The sequence below is a fragment of the Gopherus flavomarginatus genome, chromosome 5 (genome assembly GCF_025201925.1).
Source record: "Gopherus flavomarginatus isolate rGopFla2 chromosome 5, rGopFla2.mat.asm, whole genome shotgun sequence".
NCBI classification, from domain to species: domain Eukaryota; kingdom Metazoa; phylum Chordata; order Testudines; family Testudinidae; genus Gopherus; species Gopherus flavomarginatus.
This window is the reverse complement of record NC_066621.1, coordinates 138179045-138197921: the sequence shown is the minus strand read 5'-3', so window position 1 is coordinate 138197921 and position 18877 is coordinate 138179045.

The window sequence follows — 18877 nt, the reverse complement described above, 5'->3', positions numbered from 1 at the left end:
GACTTGAATTTGCAGCTGGACTGATACTTTTCATGGGAGTTTGTAAGGCTGGGTAGCCTTGCCAGTTCTTGCTGATTTGAATGGGAACTCTGACCGTTTACATTGTAAGGGTTTTAGTTTTAGTTGTTCTTGACAGTACTAACCAAGCAGCTGTAACCTGCAGTTGCCAGGTAATCAAAGGGGGGAAGGGGAATCTGATCCTGCCATCAGGTCTATGTGGGCGAACCTTGTGACCGTATGGGATGTCATTGACTTCACATGGGTAAAAAAGTTACATCCCTTCTGGTTCTATTGCAGCATATGGCAGGTTGGGCTAAATTCCACTCTGAGTTATGCTGATGTAACTGGTGTAACAGAGCAGAATGCCCCCTTATCTAATTGTTCCAAAGAGAAAAAAATTGTTAATTTCATATGAAAAAAAGCCAAATTAGGAGACAGTAAAAATGAAATTTATAAAATGATCATATAAAAATCTGACATCTGCTGAATACTCAGTAGATTAGAAAAGAGCTAGGCTAATGACCAAATTAAATGACATGATGTGGGCTGACTTGGGCCCCAGTCCAGTAATCTGCATCAGCACAGGAGCTTGCACATACAAATCAATCAGATGGCAAGATCCACACCCTGATCCTACACTGCAGTTTAGCACTCCCACATGTACTTTACACTCATTAGATTAGTCCTAATTGTGTTTTTTAACTGGGCCATATAAATAAACAACACTTTTGTTAGATATAGGCTTTGCACAATTTAATGAGTCCAGCACTTTAAGGGTTAATTCTCTTTTATTCAACAATTCATAGATTCTAATGCCAGAAAGGACCACTCTGATTATCCAGTCTGATCTCCTGTATAACAGAGACCATAGAACTTCCCCCCAAAAAATTCCTGTTTGAACTAGAACATATATTATAGAACAAAATATCCCTGGTTTATTTTAATCTAAAAAAAACAACAACCATGCACATGGACTGACAGTTTTTCAAAATGTGTGGTATATCCCCCACCAGGTGGTGTAAAGGACTGGCAGAGAGGAAAGGTTGCAAACAGACCTCTGAATTAGGTCATGTCTACACTGCCACTTATGTCAGGAAAACTTATGTTGCTCGGGGGTGTGAAAAAACACCCTCCTGAGCATGCTGTGTTGGCCAGAGAGCTTCTCCCACTGACATAGCTACCACTGCTCGTTGAGGGTGATTTAATTATGTCAATGGGCGAACCCTCTCCTGTCGGCATGGAGTAACTATATGACAGATCTTACTGGAGCGAAACTACAGCTATGCCACTATAAGGTCTCTAGTGTAGACAGTCTTATCCTCCAGAATCTCGTTTTCTGAAAAAGTCTTAGCTGCCATGGTTGTGAGGACAACCTTTAAGATGTGAGGGGAGTGTAGCTGATACAGCAATGTCTGCCTGTTTATAGAAGAATAGTTTTGAGGTTGGACCTGCCCCATTCATAATAATGGGTGCTGCTAACCCAGATGTCAACATTGGTAACAATTATTAAGTTCAGTGCTTATCAAAACACAAAGGAGGGGGCGTTTCATGTTACAAAGATCTACACAAGCATCTCCCAAAGTGGAGTGAGGATGGTGAAGAAAGTGTGACAGAATAGCTGGGCATGGATATGGATGATGTGTAAACACTGCATGGTGGAGCTATAGGGACCATCTCATTTTTCTGAAAGGATGTTCAGCTTTGAAAAATGTGTGAAATGCTGTATTAACTGAAACATCAGCTACCCACTAGCAACAGAAAACTTTAATTATTGTATTTTTTATTATAAAACATTGGTGCAACTAACATTCTATCTTGCACTTACATTAAGTTAATCTGCAAAAAACACTGCAGAGAGGAGAGAACTAAATCAGAGCAACAGAGTATGCTGGAAACTGGCTAGACTGAGATCTTGATCTCCTTCTCTTTGTTTAATAAACATACATTAAGAAACTACAAGTGGTGCTTTTGTGTTTGTGAAATATAGAATAGCATTTTACTGCAGCTGTTTTTATAAACATGACATCCTTATACAGTGTCTGAAACCCAAACATTGGCACTACAAGAACCCGAAAGTGAAAGTGACTATGAATGACAGTGAAAATGCCTTAAATTATTTTTATTATTCCAGCTGAGGGAAATGATGAGAGTACAGAGGAGAAATAGTGCTAAGTAAATTAGCTATTAAAACTTTTTTTTCTTTGTAATAATTAAAGGTGTGCTATGTAAATGTTTGTTTGCACATATGATTAAGTTGATAGTGCTTCTTTAAGGCTTCCTTTGTGGTTGGTAGTTGCAGTGTGGAATCCAAACTATGGCCAAGACAAGAGTTGTTCATTTAACAGCTACTGCACATGGCACTTCTTGTTGTAGAATGAAAATATCTGTATGCTTCCCTTACTGACTCAACAGATAATTTTGCAATACTCATATCCTCTCTTACCCTGACCTTTTACTTGTTCTCTCCTGTGCCATCTCTGTATTTAAGACATGCTCTGGAAACCCTTAAATACCTTGGGTGCAGGGCATATGCCTTTTTGTGTCTGTAAATCTCTATGCATGCTTATAGTATTACAGAAGTGATAACTGAAATATTTTGAGTGAAAGCATCAATAGAACTAGGTAAGAAATTTTGCTGAATTTCTGTCTGATGTCCCAGGAATTAAACAGAAATTCACATTATGTGAGAGACTTTCACAATGTTTTGTTTTAAAAATAGAAATTGCTTTTTTTAAGAAATTGCTCTTCTGGCAAAAATCAGAATAATTTTCTGTAGTTTTTGCCAAATTTTCCTGTCTCTACACCAATCATTTTTTGGATATGGATTTTTTTTTCATCAGTAAAGAATATGTTGTGTTGCAAAGTATGACAGTTCTTGTACTTTTCCTTCAGCATGATGAAAAGTAGTCCTAAGCACTATTGTTGTAACAATGTTGTTCCTATGGAAAGGAAAATACAGCCCTGTATCTTTCTGTGGTCTTAAAATAAGAGTTCTTTGTCAAACCAGTACAGATCTAATTTTGTTCTCCCATCTCAATTAGTCTCAAAGCCATTTCAAATCATTTGTTCCTTTGAAAAATTTAGATGTGAATTCCCCTTCATAAAGAAATAGCCCTGCCTGAAAAATCAAGCAAACCCCTTCCTGCGTCTAGTGGTGGAATGAAATGGTATGCATTGTGTGTGCTCTCCCCTGCAACCTTACTCATACAGGTAGTCCAAGTAAAGTCATCAAGACTGAGTTACAGTTGCAATGTTGGATTTTGTGGAAGCTCTCGGGATAGATTTGAAATGTGTCTAGTCTTTGTTGTGTACATGTGTTGTCTTTTCAAAATAAGCACAGGATCAAGTAACTCAAGTTGACTGAAATGAGTTAGTTGTGGGAGAATTGGAACTCTGACATTTTAAATTGGTTTAACATCTCTGCCATTTTTATGCTGCAGTCTTGTCATACTGCTATGTTTTAAGCAGGACAGGTGCCAAAGAATAGCTTACTCAACCATTTTGGAAACATTCTGGCTCTGATTTAAAAGAAAAAAAAATATTGAGCATCTCAAATGTTCCTATCCAGAAAAGGCCACATTCAGATACAGACCATCTAGCAGCAGGCCCAGGAATACGTAGTGGTGGGGTTTGGTGTTTTTATACAGTTCATGTTTTGCTGATTTAACACGAGGATGTAATTTTCACAATAAAATGAAAATGCCAAAATTCACAATTCTGATGAAAATGTTTATTGAAATTACAGTTTTATTTTTTTACCAGCTCTAATGCTATTATTTATGTCCCTAGCCCCTATTTACATATTAAAATTGCTGACTTATTTACATGCTTAAAATGTGACTCACTTCACATCTCCCCATATATCTCATGCTCCATGTCCACCTCCTTGCTCTGGTTTTTCCTTTCCAACGCCAGGCTCACAGGTCATGTTTTGCCATCACGTTTTAAAAGAATAGCTTTTCTTCCTTACTGGTGGGCTGGCTGGCTGGGCTCCTGCAGCTCTGCTCCCTGGTCTTATCCCTGCCTCTGCTCTACCTGGATGTATTCATTGGGTGCCTGGGCTGCTCCTGGATCCCATGGGTTGCTGTTCCTCCTGCCCATAAAGACAGTGGGTCTGTACATAAGCACAACAGTCCACCTGCACGGATCAGATTATTGTATTAACCTTCAATGTGTTTAGCTGAAAAGGGTCTGTGTAACATGTTGATTTTACTAGTCCTAATTTGACATCCATTGTTCAATTATAGCTCTTGAGCCATCTCCTCCAAGCATTTATTGTCCAATTCTTCTGTGGAAGCACTTTTTGTTGTATCTGCTTCTTACTGAGGGTTTTCAGAGCATTCAAAGAGACATGTAATTATTCAATTCTGCAACATTGAGGGCAGGAGAGGAGGGGAAAAGAGACCGCAAAGCAGGGAGGAAGGAAGAAAAAGCAGGAGCAAAAGATGGGAAAGAAGAAATTTAGATATTGGCAGATATGTAAACACTGTTCAGTATAAATCCCAAATGGAAGTCATTTGCTGACAGAATTTGAATGATTGGAAATGGTGTCAAAGGCAAAAAGTCGTAAGTTTTCTCTTATTGTACTTTTTAAACACTTGGAATAGTCTGAGGCTAGAGATAGGCATCCAAGTTAAATGAGAAACCTTTTCCTAAGCAGTGAGCTGTGTGTTGGTGTTTTAGGGGTAGAGCTTCTACCACTAAAACCCAATTTGCGTAAAAGTACACTTGATGTTCCTATAAATATGCCCCCTCAAATTGCCTTGTCTTCACTGGAAAAAAAGGGGGATTCTTAACTCAAGATGAGTCCTAGGGAAGCAAAGGCCTTTCTCATATAAGAATTGCAGTAAGTTGTTGAAACCAGCTGTCTGGAAGGCAAGATAGCTAGTGCTGCTATAGAGGCCTGCACAGGACTTTTAAAAATCTCGCTCCTGCTATTAGGGCAGCGGGACTTGCGGGATCTGTCTCACTGCAGGACTCTATTGTGTTATACAACATGTACTCTATAAAGATGAGAATTTGAACACCATTCACAACAAGTGTGTGTGGAATGGCACAGACAGGCTTAGTTAGGCTTTGAATTATTAGACTTAAATAAGCAAATACTAGTAACTAAATTTTTCTCCACCCAAAAGAAGAGTTTGTCTTTATTGAATTTACTCAGAAATTATTTAACTTCTACCTTCCTCAGCATGCTAATCTCACATCCACTGGCATTAAGGAGATTGGTTCTTTCCTGGGATTTGTGTAGTGGCAATTATCAGGTGAGATGTAGGGGGGAAGGCACAAAACATGGTTCCCCCTTATTCAGGCAGGAAGCATTCACCTGTCATTCTTTGAATAGCAATATGAAACAGATCCATTCGACTAGTAGTTGGGGCTAAATTTTTCAAATGTGCCTCAGTGATTTGGTAGCCTAAGGATAACATTTTCAAAAACAGCTAAATGATTTAAGTGCCTAAATCACTTTTGAAAATGGGACTTCGGTCTTTTGGAAAATTATCCTTTGTCTAATTTCACCTGCAATACAAAGAGGAATAACATTATATATTAAATGCACCAAATAGTTACTTTTAGAAATATCTATTATGTTCTTAAAAATTTAGTTTTCTTGGAGAAGTGTAATATGATATAAATCAGCTAAGTTGCTATGAAATGTTAATTTTTCTGAACTTCTCTCATTACATTTCTAAAAAAATAACTGCAGCTACTTAAGTGTCTGATGCTTCATACAACAAACATTTGATAATAAGAAAAATACTTGGAGATTAATAGTGTTAATCGAAATTCTTAGAAGTTACATTATTTCAAGCCTTAATATAATGGATTGTAACTAGTGTTTACTAAACTGTATTCTAGCAAAAGTATATATGAGGTGATTCATTTTGGACTCTGAACATGAATAATGAAACTTAGTGTTGGAGTATCAGTGTTGTGGCATTTCACATGACAACTTCTGCACACATCACCTTAACTGTCAGTAGAAAGCCTTTGAGTACCAGACATGTAGTTGATGAAACAACAAAAGTGACCTACTATAAAAATGTTCATGTGTGCATCTCCTTGGATCCATTTTCAAAAACTGGTTATCCTTTAGTTTCCCGAGGATTTTCCTAACAGCTGTGGTTTCTTTCAGTTCAAGCAAATCCTACACTGCTTTGTTTCATGTTTGCCCACATGCAAACTAAACTGAATTCCTTCATAGTCTTGGAAGATATTCTCTGAAGAATGTTCATGTAGTTTGTGGGGTTTGTATTTTTACTCTCACCCATGACGTTAGCCTTTATATAGTATGTAGATTGAAAGCCCTTTGATAAAAATGTTTAGAGCCACAGCTAATTGAAATGGAAAGCCAATATTAACAAGGGTGATGACTGCTCTAAAGTGATTTCTATTACAAGCTTGAATGTCAGTTGGTGGCAAACAGCAAGAGAACTGTTTGGAGCTCAATTAACTTGAGAGTAAGTAAGCCTTTAGAAACCTTTGTGAAATCTTCAGAAAAGACGGTTACTCACCTTTGTAACTGTTGTTCTGCGAGATGTGTTGCTCATATCCATTCCAGTTAGGTGTGTGCGCCGCGCGTGCACATTCGTCGGAAAACTTTTACCCTAGCAACTCAGTGGGCTGGCAGGTCGCCCCCTAGAGTGGCGCCGTCATGGTGCTCGATATATACCCCTGCCGGCCCACCCGCTCCTCAGTTCCTTCTTGCCGGCTACTCCGACAGTGGGGAAGGAGGGTGGGTGTGGAATGGATATGAGCAACACATCTCGAAGAACAACAGTTACAAAGGTGAGTAACCGTCTTTTCTTCTTCGAGTGATTGCTCATATCCATTCCAGTTAGGTGAATCCCAAGCCTTACGTAGGCGGTGGGGTCGGAGTGAAATGTGGCAGAATGAAAACTGCTGAGCCAGAGGCTACAGCATCTCTTGACTGTTGAACCAGGGCATACTGCGAAGCAAAGGTATGGACCGAGGACCAATGGAGCTGCGCGACAGATCTCGTGGGTAGGAACACGAGCTAGCAAGGCGGCAGATGAAGCCCGAGCCCTGGTAGAATGCACGGTGATGTGGCTTGGGGAAATATGAGCCAAATCATAACAAGTGCGGATGTACGCCATCACCCAAGATGAGATCCTCTGAGAGGAAAACAAGCAAGCCTTCCCTTTGGTCTGCTACCGTGACAGAGCTGGGGCACCTTACGAAATGGTTCTGTCAGCGCAATATAAATGTGAGCACTCTACAGATGTCCAGGGAGTGCAATTGTTGCGCCCATTGCGTTGAGCTGTGGGTAACATGAAAGGCCGAAACCATCTTAGGGAGGAAAGCCGGGTGCGGTCATAACTGCACCTTGTCTTTGTGAAACCTAGTGTACGGCGGAACCACCGTAAGAGCTCTGAGCTCGGAGACTTGTCTGGCCGATGTAACAGCTACGAGGAAGGTTGTCATCCAAGACAGGTATAGCAGAGGGCCGGTCGCGAACGGCTCGAATGGGGGAGACATAAGTCTGGTTAAAACTAGGTTGAGGTCCCAGGTTGGGGCTGGGCGGCGCACCTGAGGGTGCAAGTGCTCCAAGCCCTTGAGGGACCTCGAACCCATAGAGTGTGAGAACACGGAACGTCCACCTTAGCCTGGCTGGAAGGTAGAGATGGCTGCCGAGTGTACCCTCAGCGATGATACCGCCAGGTCCTGCCGCTGAAGGCCAGAGGCAGGCCAAATAGAGGGGATCGAGACCTCAGTAGGAGCAAGATCGAGCGTATTGCACCTGTAGAAGAAATGCTTCCACTCGGCCCGGTACGTTGACCAGGTGGAAGGCTTCCTGTCACCCCGGCTCAGTTACGCAGCAGCCACACAGTGAGGCGAAGAGGCTGCAGGTCCGGGTGACGAAGCCTGTCGTGGCCCTGAGTGATGAGGTCTGGGTGGGGTGGCAGGGTAATTGGGTCGGTTATTGACAGGCCGAGCAACGTGGTATATCAGTGCTGCCTGGACCATGCTGGAGTGATCATGATGATGCGCGCTCTGCCCCTGCGGAGTTTGAGTAGGACCTAATGAACCAGTGGGAACAGTGGGAAGGCATAAAGGAGTTGGCCTTTCCACGGCATCAGGAATGCGTCCAAGATCGATCCCGAGGAGAGACCTTGGAAGGAGCAGAACATCTGGCATTTTCTGCTCTCGCGGTGAGCGAACAGGTCTATGTGAGGAAAAATCTCCACTTCTGGAAAGCAGAACGCCTCACATGGGGCAGAGTGACCACTCGTAAGACAGGAAAGACCTGCTGAGTCAAAGCGCCAAGGCGTTCCGAACGCCTGGGAGAAAGGACGTCACCAGCTCCATCGAGTGGGCCATGCAAAAGTCCCAGAAATGGATGGCCTCCTGACAAAAGGGGGGAGGACCATGTCTCTCCCTGGTTATTTATGAAGCACATGGCCGTTGTGTTGGCTGTAAACACCGAGATACCACGGCCTCGCAGCTGCCGCTGGAACCCCTGGCATGCCAGGTGGACTACTCTCATTTTTGGGGCATTGATGTGGAATGCCAGCTCCCGAGAAGACCAAAGGCCTTAAGCTCGGAGGTGACCATGAGCACTCGAGCAGAGAGATGACGCGTCCGTCGTCAGGGGCAGTGAGGGCTGGGGCGGATGGAACCGCATCCCTGCCCACACCAGGGAGGGAGTTAGCCACCACTCTAGGGAGCCTAAGGTGCTCGAGGGAACGGTGACTACCATGACCATTGGCTCCCTGTCCGGGTGGTACGCCGAGGTGAGCCGGACTTGGAGAGGACGGAGGCGGAGCTTGGCGTGTTTGGTTACAAACTTGGAGGCAGCCATGGACCCAGGAGACTGAGACAAGTGCGAGCCGAGGTCGTTGGGAAAGTCTGCGGACCTCGGATGATTGTTGCCATCGCCTAAAACCGCAGTTGTGATAAGCAGGCTCCGGCTAGGTCGGAGACCAGGATAGCCCCTAGGAAGTCCAACCTCTGCGTGGGAACCAGAGTGGATTGCTCTATAGTAATCATCAGGCCTAGACCTGTGAATAAGACCGTGACGATGCCCACGTGCTGAGTGGTTTGTGTCACGGAGTCTCCTCGGATAAGCGAATCGTCCAGATACGGAAAAACGCATATCCGACATCAGCGAAGGTAGGCGGCGACTACGGCCCTAAACCAGAAGTACTGACGGTTGGCTAGAAAGCGGAGGTATTTCCTGTGCGGAGGGAAGATGGCGTTGCGAAAGTACGCGTCCTTCATATCGAGGGCGGCAAGGATGGAATAATGGTTCCCAGGGATACCATGCGGAACTTCAACCTTATCCTAAACTGGTTGAGTCCGCGCAGGACTAGGAAGGTCTGAGACCTCCGTTCGAGTCGGGGACTAGGGCATAACGGGAGTAGACCCCCTTGCCCCTTTCGTCAGTCGGCGTCTGCACCTCTTGTACGAGGAATTGCTCGTGAGAGGGGTCCCTGAAGGGGGACAGGGCTGGAACAAATTAGAGGTGGTACCTATGCTCCACTGTGCACAGGACCCAGCGATCTGAAATTAACTGGGGCCACGCCAGGAGAAAGCGGGATTGGGATCCCGGCCTGTGACTGGTACACCGCCCTCAGGCGCACCTTGGAAGGTTCGTCTTTGGTCCCAGTGGTAATTGCGAGGGACCTTGACCTTGGCTCTTTAGGGGTCCTAACGTTCGTCTGCGACCACCTTGGCCTCGCCGTTTGCCAAAGTCCTGTCTCTGGCTAGGCACAGAGTATGGCGGCTGGGGACAGAAAGGCCTGCGTTTGGTCGCTGGCATATGCATGCTGAGAGAGCGCATTAGGACCCTATTGTCCTTCAGGCTTCGCAGCCTGGGGCTGTCTTTGCAGCGAAGAGGCCTTTACCAACAAAGGGTAAATCCTGAATAGCATACTGCAGCTCCGGCCGGAGGTTTGAAACCTGAAGCCATGAGATGCACCTCATGGCGACACCAAAGGCCAGAGTCCTGGCTGCTGAGTCTGCTGCGTCCAACGAGGCCTGGAGGGACGCTCTGGGTACCCTTTTTCCCCCGTCCTCCAAGACGGCAGCGAACTCTTGGCGGGAGTTTTGAGGGAGAAACTCCATAAACTAAACTACCTTCACCCAGGTGCTATAATTATAGCAGCTAAGCAAGGCTTGTTGCTTTGCTACCCAGAGCTGCAGGGCCTCTGCAGAGTACACCTGGCGGCCAAGTAGGTTCATTCGCCAAGCCTCCTTCGGTTTCGGGGCTGGCGCCCGCTGGCCATGCCAATACCTCTCCTTAACAGACTGAAAGACTAGTGAGCAGAGAGGAGAGCGGACAGACGAGTAGTCGTACCCCTTAGAGGGCCCCATACCAGGTCCTCTACCTCTGGGACCTCCTCCACCTCAGGTTGTCGGGGGGCGTATCAGAATCGTGGTCCTGAGCATAAGATCTGCGCATGTGGGATGACACGGATGCGTGTCCGGATGGCCATGGAGGTACTAAAAAAAAGGCATGGGCAGAGTCTCTGACTCTATCGGACCTTGCCCAACTCGGCACCGGGGACCGGCACCGGGAGGCGTACCGGTACCTGGAACGAGATCCAGACCTGCAACCAGAACGGTGCCGGGAGGTCAACCGAGATCTCGAGGCTCGGGGAGAGGCTACGGGAGTCACGGTACCTGTTGTGGTGCCGGGAGTCGGAACGGTGCCGATAGTAGCGGGTCGGCGAACGGGATACCGACTGGTGTGGCGAGTGCGACCAGTACCGATGAGGAAAACAGCACCGGGACTGCAAGTGGTGTCGGGTGTGCCGACGGGACCTGGAGCGTCTGCGGGACCGTGATCATGAACGGTGCCGCTCTGCTGTGCTGACAGAGGACGGTCATACGAAGAGACTGTATTACCCGCACCGGCGGTGCCGGGGTCAGACAGCATCGACTCTGTCATGGCAATGAGATCCCTCGCTGTTGGTAATGTCTCCGGCGTGGAGGGAACAGCAGGCTCAACCACAGTGCATACTGGGGAGCTGTCAGGCACCGGATTCGACGGCCCTCGTGGGACCGGGATCGACGGTATCGAGGTTGTCAGAGCTTCAGTAAGTGTCGGTGCCGGGCGATCCGACTTAGACGAGCTCTCTGGCTGCGGTGCAGTCGGCACGGAAGCAGCAGGAGCAGTAAGCTCAACCACGGCGCGTGCCGGGGAGCCGTCAGGCACCGGATTCAACGGCCCTTGTGGGACTGGAATCGACGGTGCCTCAGAGGTGTCGGTGCCGGGCGATCCGACTTAGACGAGCTCTCTGGCTGCGGTGCAGTCGGCACGGAAGCAGCAGGAGCAGTAAGCTCAACCACGGCGCGTGCCGGGGAGCCGTCAGGCACCGGATTCAACGGCCCTTGTGGGACTGGAATCGACGGTGCCTCAGAGGTGTCGGTGCCGGGCGATCCGACTTAGACGAGCTCTCTGGCTGCAGTGCAGTTGGCACGGAAGCAGCAGGAGCAGTAAGCTCAACCATGGCGCGTGCCGGGGAGCCGTCAGGCACCGGATTCGACGGCCCCTGTGGGACCAGGATCGACGGTGCCGACGTCGTCGGTGCCTCAGCAGGTGTCGGTGCCAGGCGATCCGACTTAGACGAGCTCTCTGGCTGCGGTGCAGTTGGCACGGAAGCAGCAGGAGCAGTAAGCTCAACCACGGCGCGTGCCGGGGAGCCGTCAGGCACCGGATTCGATGGCCCTTGTGGGACCGGGATCGACGGTGCCGATGTCGTCAGTGCCTCAGCAGGTGTCGGTGCCGGGCAATCCGACTTAGACGAGCTCTCTGGCTGCGATGCAGTTGGCACGGAAGCAGCAGGAGCAGTAAGCTCAACCACGGCGCATGCCGGGGAGCCGTCAGGCACCGGATTCGACGGCCCTTGTGGGACCGGGATCGACGGTGCCGATGTCGTCAGTGCCTCAGCAGGTGTCGGTGCCGGGCAATCCGACTTAGACGAGCTCTCAGGCTGCGATGCAGGTGGCACGGAAGCAGCAGGAGCAGGGGGCTCAACCACGGCGCGTGCCGGGGAGCCGTCAGGCACCAGCAGGAATTGTAGGCTCTCTCGACCTCGGAGGAAGGGAGTGGTGCCGAGTCGACTTCGGTGCCGGCCGGTGCCGAAAGGCCTTGGCAGTACCGGCGGGGTCCGGTGCCGAGGAGGCGCTTCTGCCAGCCGCTTGATCATCGCTCGGTGCCAAAAGTGGAGGGGTAAGTGAAAGTCCCGCTCCTTTTTGTTCTCGGCTTAAAAGCCTTGCAAATGGGCCACTTAGCTGTCAAGTGTGATTCCCTGAGGCACTTCAAACAGGAGTCGTGTGGATCTCCCTTCGGCATCGGCTTCTGGCAGGCCGAGCCCATTTTAAAACCCGGTGAGCCGTGCATGGGCTCCGGCACTGGGTGCAGGGAAGAGGCTACTTCCTAAACCCCGCTAACTATTACTAAACTAACTATGTTAGCAAAGAAAAAACGTATAACTATACAAATATATATATATAAAAGGATTATAACTGCATAACTATATACGAGAACTACGAGTAGCTAGGGAAGTGGAGGTCAGCTAAGCTGCGCTCCACTGTTCCAACGACCGACACGGGCGGTAAGAAGGAACTGAGGAGCGGGTGGGCCGGCAGGGGTATATATCGAGCACCATGACGGCGCCACTCTAGGGGGCGACCTGCCAGCCCACTGAGTTGCTAGGGTAAAAGTTTTCCGACGAATGTGCACGCGCGGCGCACACACCTAACTGGAATGGATATGAGCAATCACTCGAAGAAGGATAGTTTTAGAAGGCAGAATATTCAGAATTAGATTAACTGAAATAAAGAGCATTTCATACCATAAGAAAGCTATGACTAGACGGTGAACCCCCGTGTTATGCTGGGTGGAGTTAAATGCAGTAGCAGCTGGCAGTCAAAATAACTGGGGTAGTGCAGGGGAAAGAAGGTGAAAAAGGGGTTGCAGGTAGAAAACTGCTTCTCCCCTCCCCTGCACATTGATTATGACCATTAATCCTAAGTATTTCTTTCCAGAACCTACCTGTTGCACCAGGTCTATTCAACAGGAGGGTGGAGGATAGTATTTGTGAATGCAAGGAAATGCAGGGAACTGGGTTGTGCCTGAGCAGGAATGAGGTGGAATTTTGGGGTGGGAAATGTGGAGGACAGAAGACATTGATTGTTTTGTGTTGTTGTGGGATAAAGCTGCTGTAAACCCAGTTTAACAGGCCAGTATACTTGGCCTGCTTTTAACTGGTGAATCTGACCATAAAACTTAAAAGATAGTGGTGGTTGATTCTACATATCTTTCATCATTAGAAATATCATCACTTGGTAATATTCTTAATAAAAGTCTTGATTAGTCCAGATATCCCAGTATGGCCATTGTAGGGGACCATACAGGAGATGAAGTAGTATCAAAGGTTGTTCCCACCACCTGTAATGTCTTCCCCAAAATTCATCTCTTTCTCTGTGGATATCAAAAAATGCATTCCTGCATGTATGGGTAGGAGAACCCTGCAGTGAGATTGAAAAGACTGAAGGGAGGTCCCTATTCTCCTCCTCCTCCTGTGGAGAAGCCCTATCTGAAAATGGTGCTGAATTGGGCTGTACCACAGATGGAAGCCCAGTGACCATGTGGGTCTTAGTACTGAGAGGTACTCAACCCCTGTAAGCAGTGGAGACTCCAGTTCACCTGCTATAGATAAATCTTTCAAGAACCTAAATTCTTGGGGTACCAAATGGAGTGGTGGTACCAACGTAAGTCTGCTTGTCTGTAGAAGTAGATGGTAACTAAGATTTTGAGCACTCCCAGGTGGGCCCCAACAGATGCAGACGCTTAGCCTTGTGCAGTACCGAGGAACTTGTAGGGGAAGTACTGGGGACAGAGCTGTGTCCAATGGTACAGGTCTGGAAGAATGTCTGTCTTTTCTCTATCATGTCTGGACTGTACTGAAGCTTACCTGGAGCTGTGTTTTGTCTTAGAAGCGCTTTGGGGTTTTCCAGCCCTACCACTAGGAGCCTTTTGCCTCTGTGACACAGGGTCAAGATGTTGAAGTTTCTGAGAGGGGTGATGTACTAGGAGACTGAGGTCTTTCCCCTCCTTACGAGGGGAGTCAGAACTCCTCCTCTTTGGACATTTCAAGGAGGCTCTGGAGTCTTCCCCTTTCCGGGAGAGCCTTGAGCCAAGGTCAAAGAGACCTAGATATTTCCAGGGACTGCTGTACAGGAAGTGGTTCTGACCTGGCTCTGAAGCAGGGTGAAGGGAACACTCCATCATAAGGCTACGTTTTAATCATGGATATTTTTAGTAAAAGTCATGGACAGTAAACAAAAATTCACAGCCCATGACTTGTCCATGAATTGTATTATATACTCCTGACTAAATCTTGGGAGGGGTGGGGGTGGTCCAGAGGCGATGTGGGTGCTCGGGGGGTGGAGGCAGCCTGCAGAGCTAGGAGCTGAGAGGGAGGGACATGTCGCCGCTTCCGGAGAGTCTCCCAAGGTAAGCGCCGCCCACCCCCTCCTGCACCCTATCCCTGAGACTGCCCTAGCAATGGCCAGTACGGCTGGCCCAGGGACTGCCAGAGCGCCTCAGGTAGTCCCTGGGCTAGCCATACTGTCTGCTGCAGAAGGCGCGGAGGTCCTGGAAAGTCACAGAATCCCATGACTTTCATGATCTCTGTGACAAACTCGCAGCCTTAATTATAAGTAGCCTAAACTCGATCTCCAAGTTCTTCCTTGCCCTGAACTTAAGGACTAGACTGAAGTTTCCCACCTCCCACAGAAATGTGTCTCAGACAGCAACCTTACTAGGAGTGGCCTTTGCTAACAGAGAGCATCCTGGCAAGTGGGGCATTTAAACTCTGGGGAAATGGGCATGCCTTCCTGAGGAAGGTGAGCCTCCCCAAAAGGAGAGGAAAAGAAACAATCCTCTTAAGTACTAAACTAAAAAAACCTAAACTAGCAACTAGGAGGAAAGTTTTAAGCAAGGCACCTTGAAGCAGACGTGGTAAAGTTCCATCTCAAGCTGAGATGGTTGAGAAGGAAAGGCCCGCACAGACCTATATAGCCTTTGTGCGCAGTTTGAGGATGTATGGGATGCTTGTGCAGGCCAAATGGTTGCTGCTAATGAAGATCTCCAATTGAAGGCATGTGAGGCACACATGCTTCTTAAGTGGAGCACCCATAGGGACACGACTCAAAGAAGGTCTGTTTTAAAAGTGAAAAACTGGGACTCCAATCAGGGATGAGTGTGCAAATAAAGTGTTTAGGAGGTGGCATAAGAGAGGTAGATGGGAAGGAAGATGTGGTACACTTCTCATCCTCTCTCCTTTTAAAAATGAGAAACTGGGACACTTTACAGTACAGAACAAGGAGGGAGAACACAGTATTTGAGTCATACCTTCACTGCTGTGTCCTACCCTCAACTTCAACTCCCATCTAGCTCTAACCTTACCTTTCCCCTCGTGTTCTTTCACCTCACTCCCACTCCACCAATTGGTTAGACTCTGTCCTGCACTCATCCCTGCCAACCAGTTTAAAACTCACCACATCCCCTTATGCTCACAAGCTAAGTACCCCTCTTCTTCCTTCCTAACTTCTCATCAGATCAGATATATTCCCTCATCTTTGAATCCTCACCCACTCTGCCCCTGCCAGCTGACAAGCCCTCCTCAAATCTTCCAAGTCGAGAAAGCGCATCCACCCCCAGGCACAGAACCATTTCCCTCCTTCCACCTACCACCTCAAGGCTCAGAACCAAATGCAGAGGTAGAAGGAGAAGAGTAGAGACAAGGCGCAGATGCAGGGAACCCTAGATTCTGCCTCTGTGGATTAATGTGTAATAGCCACACAGAAGCCTTATTCCCTTTTCTGTGCTTCCTCCCTCTGCTGCCTGAAGTCTATGGCTGTGTCTACAATGCACGCTTCATTTAGCAGTGTGTAGAATATGTACTCGGGCAGCCTCCCAGCACAGGTTTAAGTAGCAGTGTAGACAATGAGGCACTGCTTGGGTGAGTAGAGTAGACATGCCTGGAGGGTGTGGGTACGTACCTGAGTGCATACACTACAAGGCTCTCTACTTGCCCAAGCTGTGCTTTCCTGTCCATATGATTTTTAGCAATGTAATGTTTCACTGCTTCCCTGCTGCAGGGAAAGGCTCTGGAAGCTCCCCAGTGAGTCTTTCCCCATTGCCAGAACCTTTCCCTGCCACAGTGAGAGCCTCCAGTGGTGGGGAGCTGTTAAAAGTCTTTCCCTGCTGCCTCCCCCCACCAGAGCCCTTCACTGACATGTAGCTACATACTGCTGAAAATTGTGTGTAGTGTAGACATAGCCTGTGTGTTGCAGTGGCAGGAGACCACAGAGGCTGTAGCAGTTTGAGTCTTATCAGGACTGCCTGGGAGCAGCAGATAGTACTGCACTGTGCAGTATATTAGTTGCACTAAACCAGTGGTTTTCAAACTTTTTTTCTGGCGATCCAGTTGAAGAAAACTGTTGATGCCCGTGACCCAACAGAGCTGGGGAGGAGGGGTTTGAGGTGTGTGAGGGGATTAGGGCTGGGACAGGGAGTTGGGGTGCAGGAGGGGGTCAGGGCTCTGGGGTGGGGCAGGGGTGCAGAAAGGGGCTCTGGGTTGGGGTGCAGGCTTACCTCAAGCAGCTCCTGGTTAGTGGCATAGCAGGTGAGCTAAAGCAGGCTTCCTGCCTGTCCTGGCACCATGGACCGTGCTGTGCCCTGGAAATGGCCAGCAGCAGGCCTGGCTCATAGACAGAGGCATGTAAGTGGCTCTGTGCAGCTCTTGCCTGCAAGCACTCTCCTCCCTCCCCCAGCTCCTAGTGGCTGGTTCCCAGCCAGTGGGAGTGCAGAGCTAGTGCTCGGGGTGGGGGCAGTGCGCAGAGCCGGTACTCAGGGCGGGGGCAGCGCACAGAGCCCTGTGCCTCCCGCACCTAGGAGCCAGACCTGCTGCTGGCCGCTTCCGGGGTGCAGCACGATATCAGAATAGGTAGGAACTAGCTGCTTTAGTCGGGCAGCACCTCCAACAGTACTTTTAATGGCCCAGTCGGCGGTGCTGACCAGAGCCGCCGCGTCCCAGTGCCTTACATTATGCAACCTGCAGTTTGAAAACCACTGCACTAAACTACAACGTATCTGATAGCTGTGGCATTAGAGTTGAGCTCCATTAGTTTCTAACATTTAGCCCTCCAGAGTTAAACAGATTTTAAATTATTTTATAATATGCAAAGACCAGCTGCAGTACAACATTAAGGATGAAAAAATAAATCAGGCAGTCAATACTCCAAAAGGTGAGATGTCCTTTGCAATATTAAGTTTGGCTTGTTCCACTATGTACATACTTTATGGCATGCATTAACTTAGGCAGTGATGATGATTTGCATGTAACAAGGCAAACGAGAAAAAAAAATACTACATGGAAAATGGGGCTGAAGTTTAAAAAGGCACCTTCAAGCTAAGATTATTTTGAGAAAATATTTTAATAACTAAAATGAAACAAAATGAGAGGGTAAGGGGAATTAGAATGAAAAATGGAACTCAGCATATTATATTTAGGGCTGTCAATCACAGTTAACTCACCCAATTAAAAAAAAACAAAACTGCAATTAATCACAATTTTTATTGTGATTAAAGTGCACTGTTAAACAATAGAATACCAATTGAAATTTATTAAAATATTTTACGTTTTTCTCCATTTTCAAATATATTGATTTCAGTTACAACACAATGCAAAGCGTACAGTGCCTACTTTATATTTTTGATTACAAATATTTGCATTGTAAAAATGATAAACAAAAAATGTATTTTAAATTCACCTCATACAAGTACTGTAGTATAATCTCTTTATTGTGAAAGTGCAACTTACAAATGTAGATTTTTTTGGTTACATAAGTGTACTCAAAAACCAAACAATGTAAAATTTTAGAGCCTACAAGTCCACTCAATCACTAAGATAAACAAGTTTGTTTACATTTATGGGAGATAATGCTGCCCGCTTCTTATTTACAAAGTCACCTGAAAGTGAGAACAGGCGTTTGCATGGCACTTTTGTAGCCACCATTGCAAGGTATTTACATGCCAGATACGCTAAACATCAATGCTTCAAGTATCAGAGGGGTAGCCGTGTTAGTCTGGATGTGTAAAAGCAGCAGAGATCTCGTCCTCTCACGCCCCTTCTCTACCTACGCTACATTGATGACATCTTCATCATCTGGACCCATGGGAAGGAGTCTCTGGAAAAATTCCACCACGATTTCAACAGCTTCCACCCCACCATCAACCTCAGCCTGGACCAATCTACACGGGAGGTCCATTTCCTAGACACGACGGTGCAAATAAGTGATGGTCACATTACCACCACCCTATACCGAAAACCTACCGACCGCTATGCCTACCTTCATGCCTCCAGCTTCCATCCCGGGCACATCACACGATCCATTGTCTACAGCCAAGCACTGAGGTACAACTGCATCTGCTCTAACCCCTCAGACAGAGACCAACACCTACAAAATCTCCACCAAGCATTCTCAAAACTACAATACCCACACAAGGAAATAAGGAAACAGATCAACAGAGCCAGACGTGTACCCAGAAGTCTCCTACTGCAAGACAAACCCAAGAAAGAAACCAACAGGACTCCACTGGCCATCACATACAGTCCCCAGCTAAAACCCCTCCAATGCATCATCAGGGACCTACAACCCATCCTGGACAATGATCCCACACTTTCACAGGCCTTGGGTGGCAGGCCAGTCCTCACTCACAGGCAACCTGCCAACCTGAAACATATTCTCACCAGTAACTGCACACCGCACCACAGGAACTCTAGCTTAGGAACCAATCCATGCAACAAACCTCGATGCCAACTCTGCCCACATATCT